This window comes from Bombus huntii, unplaced genomic scaffold (genome assembly GCF_024542735.1).
Source record: "Bombus huntii isolate Logan2020A unplaced genomic scaffold, iyBomHunt1.1 ctg00000179.1, whole genome shotgun sequence".
NCBI classification, from domain to species: domain Eukaryota; kingdom Metazoa; phylum Arthropoda; class Insecta; order Hymenoptera; family Apidae; genus Bombus; species Bombus huntii.
Genome location: NW_026099416.1, coordinates 42,501 through 55,000, shown reverse-complemented (window position 1 = coordinate 55,000; position 12,500 = coordinate 42,501). Strand labels below are relative to the sequence as shown.

The 12,500-nt window shown below is 45.8% G+C and overlaps 2 non-coding genes and 1 pseudogene across 2 annotated transcripts; all 3 read left to right on the top strand.

Moving 5' to 3' along the window:
* The first annotated feature begins 5,587 nt into the window (after window positions 1-5,587).
* Window positions 5,588-7,510, top strand: LOC126877511 (small subunit ribosomal RNA). The gene has a single exon (XR_007695084.1). It is a non-coding gene; the product is annotated as a small subunit ribosomal RNA (ribosomal RNA).
* A 2,799-nt stretch (window positions 7,511-10,309) lies between these two features.
* Window positions 10,310-10,464, top strand: LOC126877516 (5.8S ribosomal RNA). The gene has a single exon (XR_007695088.1). It is a non-coding gene; the product is annotated as a 5.8S ribosomal RNA (ribosomal RNA).
* A 1,939-nt stretch (window positions 10,465-12,403) lies between these two features.
* The window catches only part of LOC126877514 (large subunit ribosomal RNA), a 2,917-nt pseudogene continuing 2,820 nt past the window's right edge, over window positions 12,404-12,500 (top strand).

Below are 12,500 nucleotides of genomic sequence, written 5' to 3'. Positions count from 1 at the left end.
CGTGCGAGTAAAAAGCAATACGCCGCTGGACTTAGCCGCGTGCGAGTAAAAAGCAATACGCCGCTGGACTTAGTCGCGTACAAACAGAAAGCAATACGCCGCTGGACTTAGTCGCGTGCGAGTAAAAAGCAATACGCCGCTGGACTTAGTCGCGTACAAACAGAAAGCAATACGCCGCTGGACTTAGTCGCGTACGAGCATAAAGCAATACGCCGCTGGACTTAGTCGCGTGCGAGTAAAAAGCAATACGCCGCTGGACTTAGTCGCGTACAAACAGAAAGCAATACGCCGCTGGACTTAGTCGCGTGCGAGTAAAAAGCAATACGCCGCTGGACTTAGTCGCGTACAAACAGAAAGCAATACGCCGCTGGACTTAGTCGCGTACGAGCATAAAGCAATACGCCGCTGGACTTAGTCGCGTGCGAGTAAAAAGCAATACGCCGCTGGACTTAGTCGCGTACAAACAGAAAGCAATACGCCGCTGGGACTTTGTCTCCTGCGGTTAAAAAAAATAATTTCGCTACGTACGGCCGATGGTCGTGCGTAGCGATTTTTTTTTTTCCTTTAAATCAAACAACGAGACGCACGAATAGAAAGCGATACGCCGCTGCAACTTTGTCGCGTGCCAGTAAAAAGCAATACGCCGCTGGACTTAGCCGCTCGTGCTACCGCTGCGCGCGCACCTCCGAATCAGCGGGTATGCGCCGGAGTAGGTAACACTCTCTTAAGGTACGCCGTTCTGCGCAGCTCGTCTTGCGCGCGCGCGCGCGCGCGCTTTTTCAAATATTTTTAAACGTTTTTTCGCGTTTTTTCCCGTTTCTTCGCGTTTTTTCCCGTTTTTTCCCGTTTTTTTCCCGTTTTCCACGTTTTTTCCCGTTTCACGAGAGAGACGAAAACGAGGAAAATAATCGCGACAAATGCTCGCTCGCTGCGCTCGCTCGGACGAATATAGCCCAACCCAAAACCGATCCCGAGCGTTCGAACGAAGATTTCGATGAAATCGAAGAACGAACGCGAAAGGGATTGGTTTTGGGTTGGGCTATTTTTTTTTCGAGCGAGCGGAGCGAGCGAGCAACGCGTAAGAGCGTATCGTTGCGTCGCAGGGACTTTGAAATATTCGCCACTGTTCGAACGTTCGAGTCGAAATAACTCGAGAAAAAGCGTTATGACGCATCGAAATTATCAGTGAAATCGTTACGTATCGACGAAATCTAGTCGAAAGTAGCGATTTCACTTTATTTTTTTAAAAAATTTCGTCCTCCGGACCAACGTGACCGGGACGTTGGAACTTAGAATTTTTTCGCACCGTTACGAAAGTACCGAAAGTTCAACTCGAAATAACTCGGGAAAAAGCGTTATAAGGTATAGAAATTTTGCGTGAAATCGTTACGTATCGACGAAATCTAGTCGAACGTAACGATTTCACTTTATTTTTTTAAAAAATTTCGTCCTCCGGACCAACGTGACCGGGACGTTGGAACTTAGAATTTTTTCGCCCCGTTACGAAAGTACCGAAAGTTCAACTCGAAATAACTCGCCAAAAAGCGTTATAACGTATCGAACTTTTGTATGAAATCGTTACGTTTCGACGAAATCTAGTCGAAAGTAGCGATTTCACTTTATTTTTTTAAAAAATTTCGTCCACCGGACCAACGTGACCGGGACGTTGGAACTTAGAATTTTTTCGCACCGCTACGAAAAGGCCGAAAGTTCAACTCGAAATAACTCGCCAAAAAGCGTTATAACGTATCGAAATTTTGCGTGAAATCGTTACGTTTCGACGAAATCTAGTCGAAAGTAGCGATTTCACTTTATTTTTTTAAAAAATTTCGTCCTCCGGACCAACCTGACCGGGACGTTGGAACTTAGAATTTTTTCGCCCCGTTACGAAAGTACCGAAAGTTCAACTCGAAATAACTCGCTAAAAAGCGTTATAACGTATCGAAATTTTGTGTGAAATCGTTACGTATCGACGAAATCTAGTCGAAAGTAGCGATTTCACTTTATTTTTTTAAAAAATTTCACCCTCCGGACCAACGTGACCGGGACGTTGGAACTTAGAATTTTTTCGCCCCGTTACGAAAGTACCGAAAGTTCAACTCGAAATAACTCGCTAAAAAGCGTTATAACGTATCGAAATTTTGCGTGAAATCGTTACGTTTCGACGAAATCTAGTCGAAAGTAGCGATTTCACTTTATTTTTTTAAAAAATTTCACCCTCCGGACCAACGTGACCGGGACGTTGGAACTTAGAATTTTTTCGCCCCGTTACGAAAGTACCGAAAGTTCAACTCGAAATAACTCGGGAAAAAGTGTTATAAGGTATAGAAATTTTGTGTGAAATCGTTATGTTTCAACGAAATCTAGTCGAAAGTAGCGATTTCACTTTATTTTTTTGAAAAATTTCATCCTCCGGACCAACGTGACTGGGACGTTGGAACTTAGAATTTTTTCGCACCGCTACGAAAAGGCCGAAAGATCCCCTCCAAATAACTCGTTAAAAAGTGTTAGAAGGTATGAATATTTTACAAGAAATCGTTATAACTCGATAAAATACGTCGGGATTAAGCGTTTATATCGTCGGCAGACGGATATAAAAACGTTTGGACCGACACGACCGGTCGTTGGAACATAGAAAAATTCCGAGCCGGTACGTTGGGACTTAGAAAAATTCCGAGCGCGAAAAAGTTTTTTCGAGTTTATTCGTTAAAAAGCGTTACAAGGTATGAATTTTTTTGCATAAATCGACGTAACTCGACGAAATACGTCGGGATTAATGGTTTATTTCCGTCCGAGAACGATTTTTAAAAACGGACCTATGCGGCCGGTCGTTCGTACTTAGAAAATTTTCGGACCGAACACTCTTTTTCGATTAATTCGTTAAAAAGCGTTATAACGTACGAATATTTTTCAAGAAATCGTTATAACTCGATAAAATACGTCGGGATTAAGCGTTTATATCGTCGGCAGACGGATATAAAAACGTTTGGACCGACACGACCGGTCGTTGGAACATAGAAAAATTCCGAGCCGGTACGTTGGGACTTAGAAAAATTCCGAGGGCGAAAAAGTTTTTTCGAGTTTATTCGTTAAAAAGCGTTACAAGGTATGAATTTTTTTGCATAAATCGACGTAACTCGACGAAATACGTCGGGATTAATGGTTTATTTCCGTCCGAGAACGATTTTTAAAAACGGACCTATGCGGCCGGTCGTTCGTACTTAGAAAATTTTCGGACCGAACACTCTTTTTCGATTAATTCGTTAAAAAGCGTTATAACGTACGAATATTTTTCAAGAAATCGTTATAACTCGATAAAATACGTCGGGATTAAGCGTTTATATCGTCGGCAGACGGATATAAAAACGTTTGGACCGACACGACCGGTCGTTGGAACATAGAAAAATTCCGAGCCGGTACGTTGGGACTTAGAAAAATTCCGAGGGCGAAAAAGTTTTTTCGAGTTTATTCGTTAAAAAGCGTTACAAGGTATGAATTTTTTTGCATAAATCGACGTAACTCGACGAAATACGTCGGGATTAATGGTTTATTTCCGTCCGAGAACGATTTTTAAAAACGGACCTATGCGGCCGGTCGTTCGTACTTAGAAAATTTTCGGACCGAACACTCTTTTTCGATTAATTCGTTAAAAAGCGTTATAACGTACGAATATTTTTCAAGAAATCGTTATAACTCGATAAAATACGTCGGGATTAAGCGTTTATATCGTCGGCAGACGGATATAAAAACGTTTGGACCGACACGACCGGTCGTTGGAACATAGAAAAATTCCGAGCCGGTACGTTGGGACTTAGAAAAATTCCGAGGGCGAAAAAGTTTTTTCGAGTTTATTCGTTAAAAAGCGTTACAAGGTATGAATTTTTTTGCATAAATCGACGTAACTCGACGAAATACGTCGGGATTAATGGTTTATTTCCGTCCGAGAACGATTTTTAAAAACGGACCTATGCGGCCGGTCGTTCGTACTTAGAAAATTTTCGGACCGAACACTCTTTTTCGATTAATTCGTTAAAAAGCGTTATAACGTACGAATATTTTTCAAGAAATCGTTATAACTCGATAAAATACGTCGGGATTAAGCGTTTATATCGTCGGCAGACGGATATAAAAACGTTTGGACCGACACGACCGGTCGTTGGAACATAGAAAAATTCCGAGCCGGTACGTTGGGACTTAGAAAAATTCCGAGGGCGAAAAAGTTTTTTCGAGTTTATTCGTTAAAAAGCGTTACAAGGTATAAATTTTTTTACGGGAATCGTTCTATCTCTATTAGATACGTCGGGATTAAACATTTTTATCGATTTTTTCAAAAAATTAGCGTTCGTCGAACTGACACGACTGGGATATTTTTCTAATTTTTTCGTTAATTAACGTTACAAGGTATATATTTTTTTGCATATTTCTACTTATTTTAACGTATTGTAATTGATTATAAACTTATTTTTTGTCCGTATTCGATAAAAGAGTATGTTTACTGATGCAATTTTTCGGTGAAAAAAAAAATTAATTTTTTGGTAAAAATGCATTTCTATTATGTTAATAAAACGTCTGGTAATGTATTTCGATGGTTGGATATTGGCTTTGTATAGTAGTGATCGAGCGTTCGCGAGACTAAGTTCCAGCGTCCCTTCCGAACGGTACGTTGCTACGGAGGTTTTGCACCGTAAGCGCGCGGCCGCTAGCCCGGCCGGCGCCGGCCTTCCGGCTGGCGCTTTCGTATCTATAAGAGAGACGTCGAGCCGGACGGTTCGGTCGGAACAGCGTTGAGCGCGTGGCTATTCTACGGCCTCGGTTGAGAATTCAGTCACCGCTCCTCGAGTCTTAGTGTATTTTACGCTATTTCTCGACTGTTCCTCCGTTCTCGTTCTGGTTTTTTCTCTACACTGCTGCGCCGCGGGTCGCTGTCCTGGACGTAATGACCAAATATCGTGGCAAGGTTCCCCTGAGTCGGGAAGCTGGTGACCTGTGTGTACGTATTCTAACAAAAATTGTTAGATGCGTGTGTGCTTGTACTAACTGAGCATCGATTCATTCAAAAGAGTATAACCGTCTGCTTTCTATAAAAACTTCTGCTTTCGCAGAAGTATCCGATGAGGCGGTAGGAGCGTACTATCTTTGCGTAGTATGTCTTCTGCCGAAAATGTTCTACCGATTGAAAGAATATTCTTACGGTATGTCCAGCGCGACGCACTGGGATACGCGCTTGTTCGTTCAGCGTGAGGTGCGTATACGTGCTTTACCGCTAAGATATTCTAATAAGTCTTTTTACACGAAGACAGCATTATGGAAATGTTCCTTTAGAAGTACGATTCTAAACATTTTATATAAGACTATGAGAAAGAGAGAGAGAGAAGAGAGGAGGTGGAGTTGAGAATTACAAAGTGGCTGCGAGCGGCGTTCGAAGATTATTACTGAACTATGGGTGTATCTCGAACGTCGCTAGGAGATATATTTTATAGATATATCTATCTTAAGAACGAAAAGTCTCGTCGTACGGTGCTTACGTCCCACCTACGACACGAAGAGAACTTAAACGAAATTTATAAGAATTGTTATACGAATAAGATCCCTGGTTGATCCTGCCAGTAGTCATATGCTTGTCTCAAAGATTAAGCCATGCATGTCTCAGTACATGCCGCATTAAGGTGAAACCGCGAATGGCTCATTAAATCAGTTATGGTTTCTTAGATCATACCTACATTTACTTGGATAACTGTGGTAATTCTAGAGCTAATACATGCAAACAGATTCCGACCAGAGATGGTAGGAATGCTTTTATTAGATCAAAACCAATCGGTGGCGGATGGCTCGTCTGTCCGTCCATCGTTTGTTTTGGTGACTCTGAATAACTTTGTGCTGATCGCATGGTCATCTAGCACCGGCGACGCATCTTTCAAATGTCTGCCTTATCAACTGTCGATGGTAGGTTCTGCGCCTACCATGGTTGTAACGGGTAACGGGGAATCAGGGTTCGATTCCGGAGAGGGAGCCTGAGAAACAGCTACCACATCCAAGGAAGGCAGCAGGCGCGCAAATTACCCACTCCCGGCACGGGGAGGTAGTGACGAAAAATAACGATACGGGACTCATCCGAGGCCCCGTAATCGGAATGAGTACACTTTAAATCCTTTAACGAGGACCAATTGGAGGGCAAGTCTGGTGCCAGCAGCCGCGGTAATTCCAGCTCCAATAGCGTATATTAAAGTTGTTGCGGTTAAAAAGCTCGTAGTTGAATCTGTGTGTCACAGTGTCGGTTCACCGCTCGCGGTGTTTAACTGGCATTATGTGGTACGTCCTATCGGTGGGCTTAGCTCCTCGCGGGCGGTCCAACTAATATCCCATCGCGGTGCTCTTCACTGAGTGTCGAGGTGGGCCGATACGTTTACTTTGAACAAATTAGAGTGCTTAAAGCAGGCTACCTTCGCCTGAATACTGTGTGCATGGAATAATGGAATAGGACCTCGGTTCTATTTTGTTGGTTTTCGGAGCCCCGAGGTAATGATTAATAGGGACAGATGGGGGCATTCGTATTGCGACGTTAGAGGTGAAATTCTTGGATCGTCGCAAGACGGACAGAAGCGAAAGCATTTGCCAAAAATGTTTTCATTAATCAAGAACGAAAGTTAGAGGTTCGAAGGCGATCAGATACCGCCCTAGTTCTAACCATAAACGATGCCAGCCAGCGATCCGCCGAAGTTCCTCCGATGACTCGGCGGGCAGCTTCCGGGAAACCAAAGCTTTTGGGTTCCGGGGGAAGTATGGTTGCAAAGCTGAAACTTAAAGGAATTGACGGAAGGGCACCACCAGGAGTGGAGCCTGCGGCTTAATTTGACTCAACACGGGAAACCTCACCAGGCCCGGACACCGGAAGGATTGACAGATTGATAGCTCTTTCTTGATTCGGTGGGTGGTGGTGCATGGCCGTTCTTAGTTGGTGGAGCGATTTGTCTGGTTAATTCCGATAACGAACGAGACTCTAGCCTGCTAAATAGACGTAACTTATGGTATCTCGAAGGCCCCCGGCTTCGGTCGGTGGGTTTTTACTACCAACGTACAAACAAATCTTCTTAGAGGAACAGGCGGCTTCTAGCCGCACGAGATTGAGCAATAACAGGTCTGTGATGCCCTTAGATGTTCTGGGCCGCACGCGCGCTACACTGAAGGAATCAGCGTGTTTTCCCTGGCCGAAAGGCCCGGGTAACCCGCTGAACCTCCTTCGTGCTAGGGATTGGGGCTTGCAATTATTCCCCATGAACGAGGAATTCCCAGTAAGCGCGAGTCATAAGCTCGCGTTGATTACGTCCCTGCCCTTTGTACACACCGCCCGTCGCTACTACCGATTGAATGATTTAGTGAGGTCTTCGGACTGGTGCGCGGCCAATGTGATAAGCATTGCCGATGTTACCGGGAAGATGACCAAACTTGATCATTTAGAGGAAGTAAAAGTCGTAACAAGGTTTCCGTAGGTGAACCTGCGGAAGGATCATTAACGATACGATACCAAAAGAATTTGACTTGAACACATATAAAAACTATGAAATATATATCACAATGGTCGGTAAGGAGCCGTACTCCTCCTGTATCGACGAAAGTATATACGACGTATTAACAAGCTATATACTTTAACAAACGAAAACGCCAGGGAGCTTGGCAACCTCCGTTGGCACGAATAGAAATATTCTTAAGGAGGAGACGACCCTCCAGCTACGGAATTATACGAAGAGAAGGTGGCACTCTCTCTCGATCATCGGGATGAAGAGATATATATATACAAGTATAAAAACGAAATGCGAATGAAACTTATTCGAGGCGCCTGCGTGAGGTCGTAAACAGAAAGACCCGCCGTCTCCGAATAAAACATATAACATATAATATATATATATATATATGAAATTCTAATAAAAGGGAACTCTAGCTTCGAAAGAGCCAACAAAAGTTAAGGCTCGATATCAAACGAAAAAATTACGATGGAAACCAGGTGTAAAGAGAAATGCAGTCGTGGCGCCTGCGAGAGGCCGTACACAGAAAGACCCGCCGTCACGATCTCGTATTTCGTATTTGCATCGTGGAAACCGTACAAACGAAATATAAAAGTCCATGCAAACTAATAAGAAAATCTCTAAAGTGCCTCGTGTCGGAGTGATCATGCTCGCCTATTCTCTTCTATGTTTCGTGGTCTGTGTTGCGTTTGTTCTCCTCCTAGCAACGGGACATATCGAAGACTCCTCTTTGGGATCGAACGAAGCGTCTAGAACGAGTCGACGAGAGCGAAAGAACTTGTAGCGAGTCGCGCAGAGCGAAAGGATACCGATATACATCTTCGAAGGTTCTCTTCGAAGATCCATGGATACCTTCTGCGTCGACTTCTCTCGTCTCTTTCATCGAAACTCTCGTCGTTCTCGAAACGTGCTTCCTACCCAAAGGGCGTGTGCTCTTCGTATGTCGTTTCGTTCGAAATAACGAAACCACGTGTAACATACTCGTGGATCGGGTAACCTAGAACGAAGACGCATCGCGTGGATGTTGGCCCGCTATGCGACGATGACCGATGATGATGATGATGATGATATGATGATGATGATGATGTCGATGTCGACGACGACGACGATGAAGACGATGTGTAGCAACGATTCGTAACTAGTCTAGCCGAAGTTCGTTCAGAGGGGAACGCCGCCGGCTTCGAAGCCTCGATGTCGTGAGTCGGACACCCGTGCCGTCGCTAGAGTTTTTCAAACTCTGCTTCTGGATATTGGGACGAAAGACCGCTCGAGGACGACGACAGCCGTGCGTGCGTATCCCATCGAATTTTTTTTACACCACCTGAACGAGACTAAAGTTTCGTCTAGTTGATCGTCTACCGTCGCATAATGTATATTATATACCGTTCAGAGGGGACCGGCTGTCTATCCTCGTTGTCGTGAGTCGGACACCCGTGCCGTCGCTAGAGTTTTTCAAACTCTGCTTCTGGATATCGGGACGAAAGACCGCGCGAGGACGACGGATGCGAGTCCCATCGAATTTTTGACTTACACACTACCTGAACGAGACTTAAAGTTTCATATAATATACCGTTCAGAGGGGACCGGCTGTCTTTCCTCGTTGTCGTGAGTCGGACACCCGTGCCGTCGCTAGAGTTTTTCAAACTCTGCTTCTGGATATCGGGACGAAAGACCGCGCGAGGACGACGGATGCGAGTCCCATCGAATTTTTGATTTACACACTACCTGAACGAGACTTAAAGTTTCATCCAGTTTGTCGTCTATCATCTCATATATAATATACCGTTCAGAGGGGACCGGCTGTCTATCCTCGTTGTCGTGAGTCGGACACCCGTGCCGTCGCTAGAGTTTTTCAAACTCTGCTTCTGGATGTTGGGACGAAAGACCGCGCGAGGACGATGGATGCGTGTCCCATCGAATTTTTGATTTACAAGACACACACTACCTGAACGAGACTAAAGTTTCATCGAGTTTATCGTCGCATAACCCGTTCGGAGGGGACCGGCTGTCTATCCTCGTTGTCGTGAGTCGGACACCCGTGCCGTCGCTAGAGTTTTTCAAACTCTGCTTCTGGATATCGGGACGAAAGACCGCGCGAGGACGATGGCTGCGAGTCCCATCGAATTTTTGTTTTTTTTTTTTTTTTAAAGAAAAAACACCACCCGAACGGAGATGTGTTCTATCTTTCGTCGATTTTTCATGCTTTCAGTCGGTCGCGTGGTCGCCATCCGTTCGGAGGGGATCGCCGGCTTCGAAACCTCGATGTCGTGAGTCGGACACCCGTGCCGTCGCTAGAGTTTTTCAAACTCTGCTTCTGGATATTGGGACGAAAGACCGCTCGAGGCGGACGGCCGCGCGAATCCCATCGAATCTTTACTATCACCCGAACGATGGAGAGATGCACGCGCGCTGTTTCTTGAATAATTGGACGAGAGAGTAGAATCAAACACATATATAACATGGGCTAGCCACCGTGCTTACTCGTTCGCGAGATCGTGTGCTGTACAGAGGATTCAGAATCGGGTGTATATATCCCCGTCGTTTCCTGACGAACGGAGCTTCGATCTCGATGGTTGTTATATATCATAATGTACTTTACGCCCGGCCGGCGAACGCGCGTATCTTCGCGCGTTCGTCGTTTTCTTTTTTTTTCGAACGTTTTTGTGTCGTCAATCCTATGGCGACTTCTGCGCGTTCGATTCCCGTTGGTCGAACGTGACGGAACTCGGCTTCGCTAGAACCGAGAAGAGTACATTTGAGTATTGAACTGTTGTAAATTTATAAAAGATTACCCTGAACGGTGGATCACTTGGCTCGTGGGTCGATGAAGAACGCAGCTAATTGCGCGTCAACGTGTGAACTGCAGGACACATGAACATCGACATTTCGAACGCACATTGCGGTCCACGGATACAATTCCTGGACCACGCCTGGCTGAGGGTTGCTCACGTAAACCTAAGACTGCTTGCGTTGCGTATCGTTACTCTCCGTATCTGTCTCTCTCTGTCCCTTCTTGCCTTAACAACCCGCCGTCGTTCTTCTTTATATAAGAGAACGTTTCAGAGTCGGACGAAGGTACAAGAACGAGGATACGAATAAGAGCGGACGGAGAGAACATACGCGACGTACGAGCGATTGTTGGACGCTCGTCGGCGTTCGTCGCGGTCGTGCAGAGACCGTGCAAGTCGTACGCATGCTCGATATATAATCTATCGTGTTCACGGGAGACTACGAAACTCTACCTCTGTCTCTCTCTGTCCCTTCTTGCCTTGACAACCCGCCGTCGTTCTTCTTAAAAATTATAAGAGAACGTTTCAGAGTCGGACGAAGGTATACGAAGGGATACGAATAAGAGCGGAGAGAACCGGTCACGGACCTGCGTGAGTGCTCGCGGCGTCGTGAGTCGTCCTTACGAGGGCGACCGCCCGCTTATGCACCGCTTCGTGTATCGGTTATCGAACGTATATACTCGTAGTGTTCTCCTCGTGACCGATTTTTTTTTTCATATCAGGCGATATATGCTACGTTTGCCGGTGTTCGACGCACGAAGGTCCGCGCCCCCGACGTCGTCTTAAAAGAATATTATATTTGGCGAGACTGAGAGAGAAAGCAAATATGGGAACTCGGTCGAGAGAGGAGAGAAGAGAGAACCAAAAAAAAAAACCTAAACTCGATGGCGTGCGAAACTTTGCCATAATCTACCGTCTTTTCTTAAGACTCTCGTACAGCCCCAGGGATCGAATGCCCACTCCGTCTCTTCGCGAAAGCGACTGACAACAACGAGGACCGTCGCATCGATGGGTCGTCGTTGCGTTTTACACGCTCTGTGCTTTTTTACAAGCCCCGAAAGTATCAGCCGTAGATCCGGGAACGCACACGCGAGATTTCTTCGAGCGCTCTGACGACTTAGGGAGGTATGATCCCCAGCGTCGCGCGGAGATCGGAGAGTACACGTACTCGTATCGGGACGAATTTTCCCCGTCGTCGTGTATCTCTCTGCCCGCGCGCCTGGCTCCCGAAAAGCCACGTTCGTCGGAAATCTTACATATTATATATGTAACGCGTGTGCGAACTAGCGTGTGTCTAAGATCGGCTATACACGGGTGCTGCTGTAACTACAAGCTCGAGGTGTTTTCCGCAGCGTTTCTGTACCCGAGGAAGATGCGCATGTGAGTCCGTTACGAAGTTGTTCGTACGGTCGTCGTCGTCGGAGAGATCGTAGACGAGGAAGAAGACGATCCCCTTTGGCGAGGCTCGAGAAAAAAACTTTGAGAGAGACGAGGTATACACGCGCGTACGACTATGTCGTGCGCGCGTGTGATTTTTTTTTTATGGCAATTCGACGCTTCGAGAATAGAGAAAAGAGAGTGTTGGTCATCCCATGCCTCTTCGTCGTCTATCGCTGGACCGCGCATCCTAACGTCGCGCCGGTCGTCCAGTCCCCGAACACACACACCCACCCGACGGTACGTCTCGCTCGCTTTTTCACTTGCGTGAGTTCCCGTACCGGGAACCGCTGGAATCGTCGAGAGAAGAGAAACGGCTGTAGGAGAAAAAGAGGACGGACGTTAAAAACCGGACGATCGTTACACGGATGTCTTGCGTGAGTCTTAGCTCGAACATGATACGACGAACGAAGTTTGGCACTTTGGCGAGATGCATAAAACGCTCGTACATACATACATACATATATATTGTATATCGAATAGAGAGTGTTCTCCTTCTATTCGAATTTTTTTTCTCTTTGAGGCGATTTTCGCACAGAGAAATACACACACACACACCACCTTCTCTCGCACCGAATCTTTCCGAGCTTTCGTTTTCTACGAGTCTACGCAAAACACGACACGAACGAATTTTCGTTTCGCGTCGTGACGTTGAAGCGACCTCAGAGTAGGCGAGATCACCCGCTGAATTTAAGCATATTACTAAGCGGAGGAAAAGAAACTAACAAGGATTTCCTTAGTAGCGGCGAGCGAA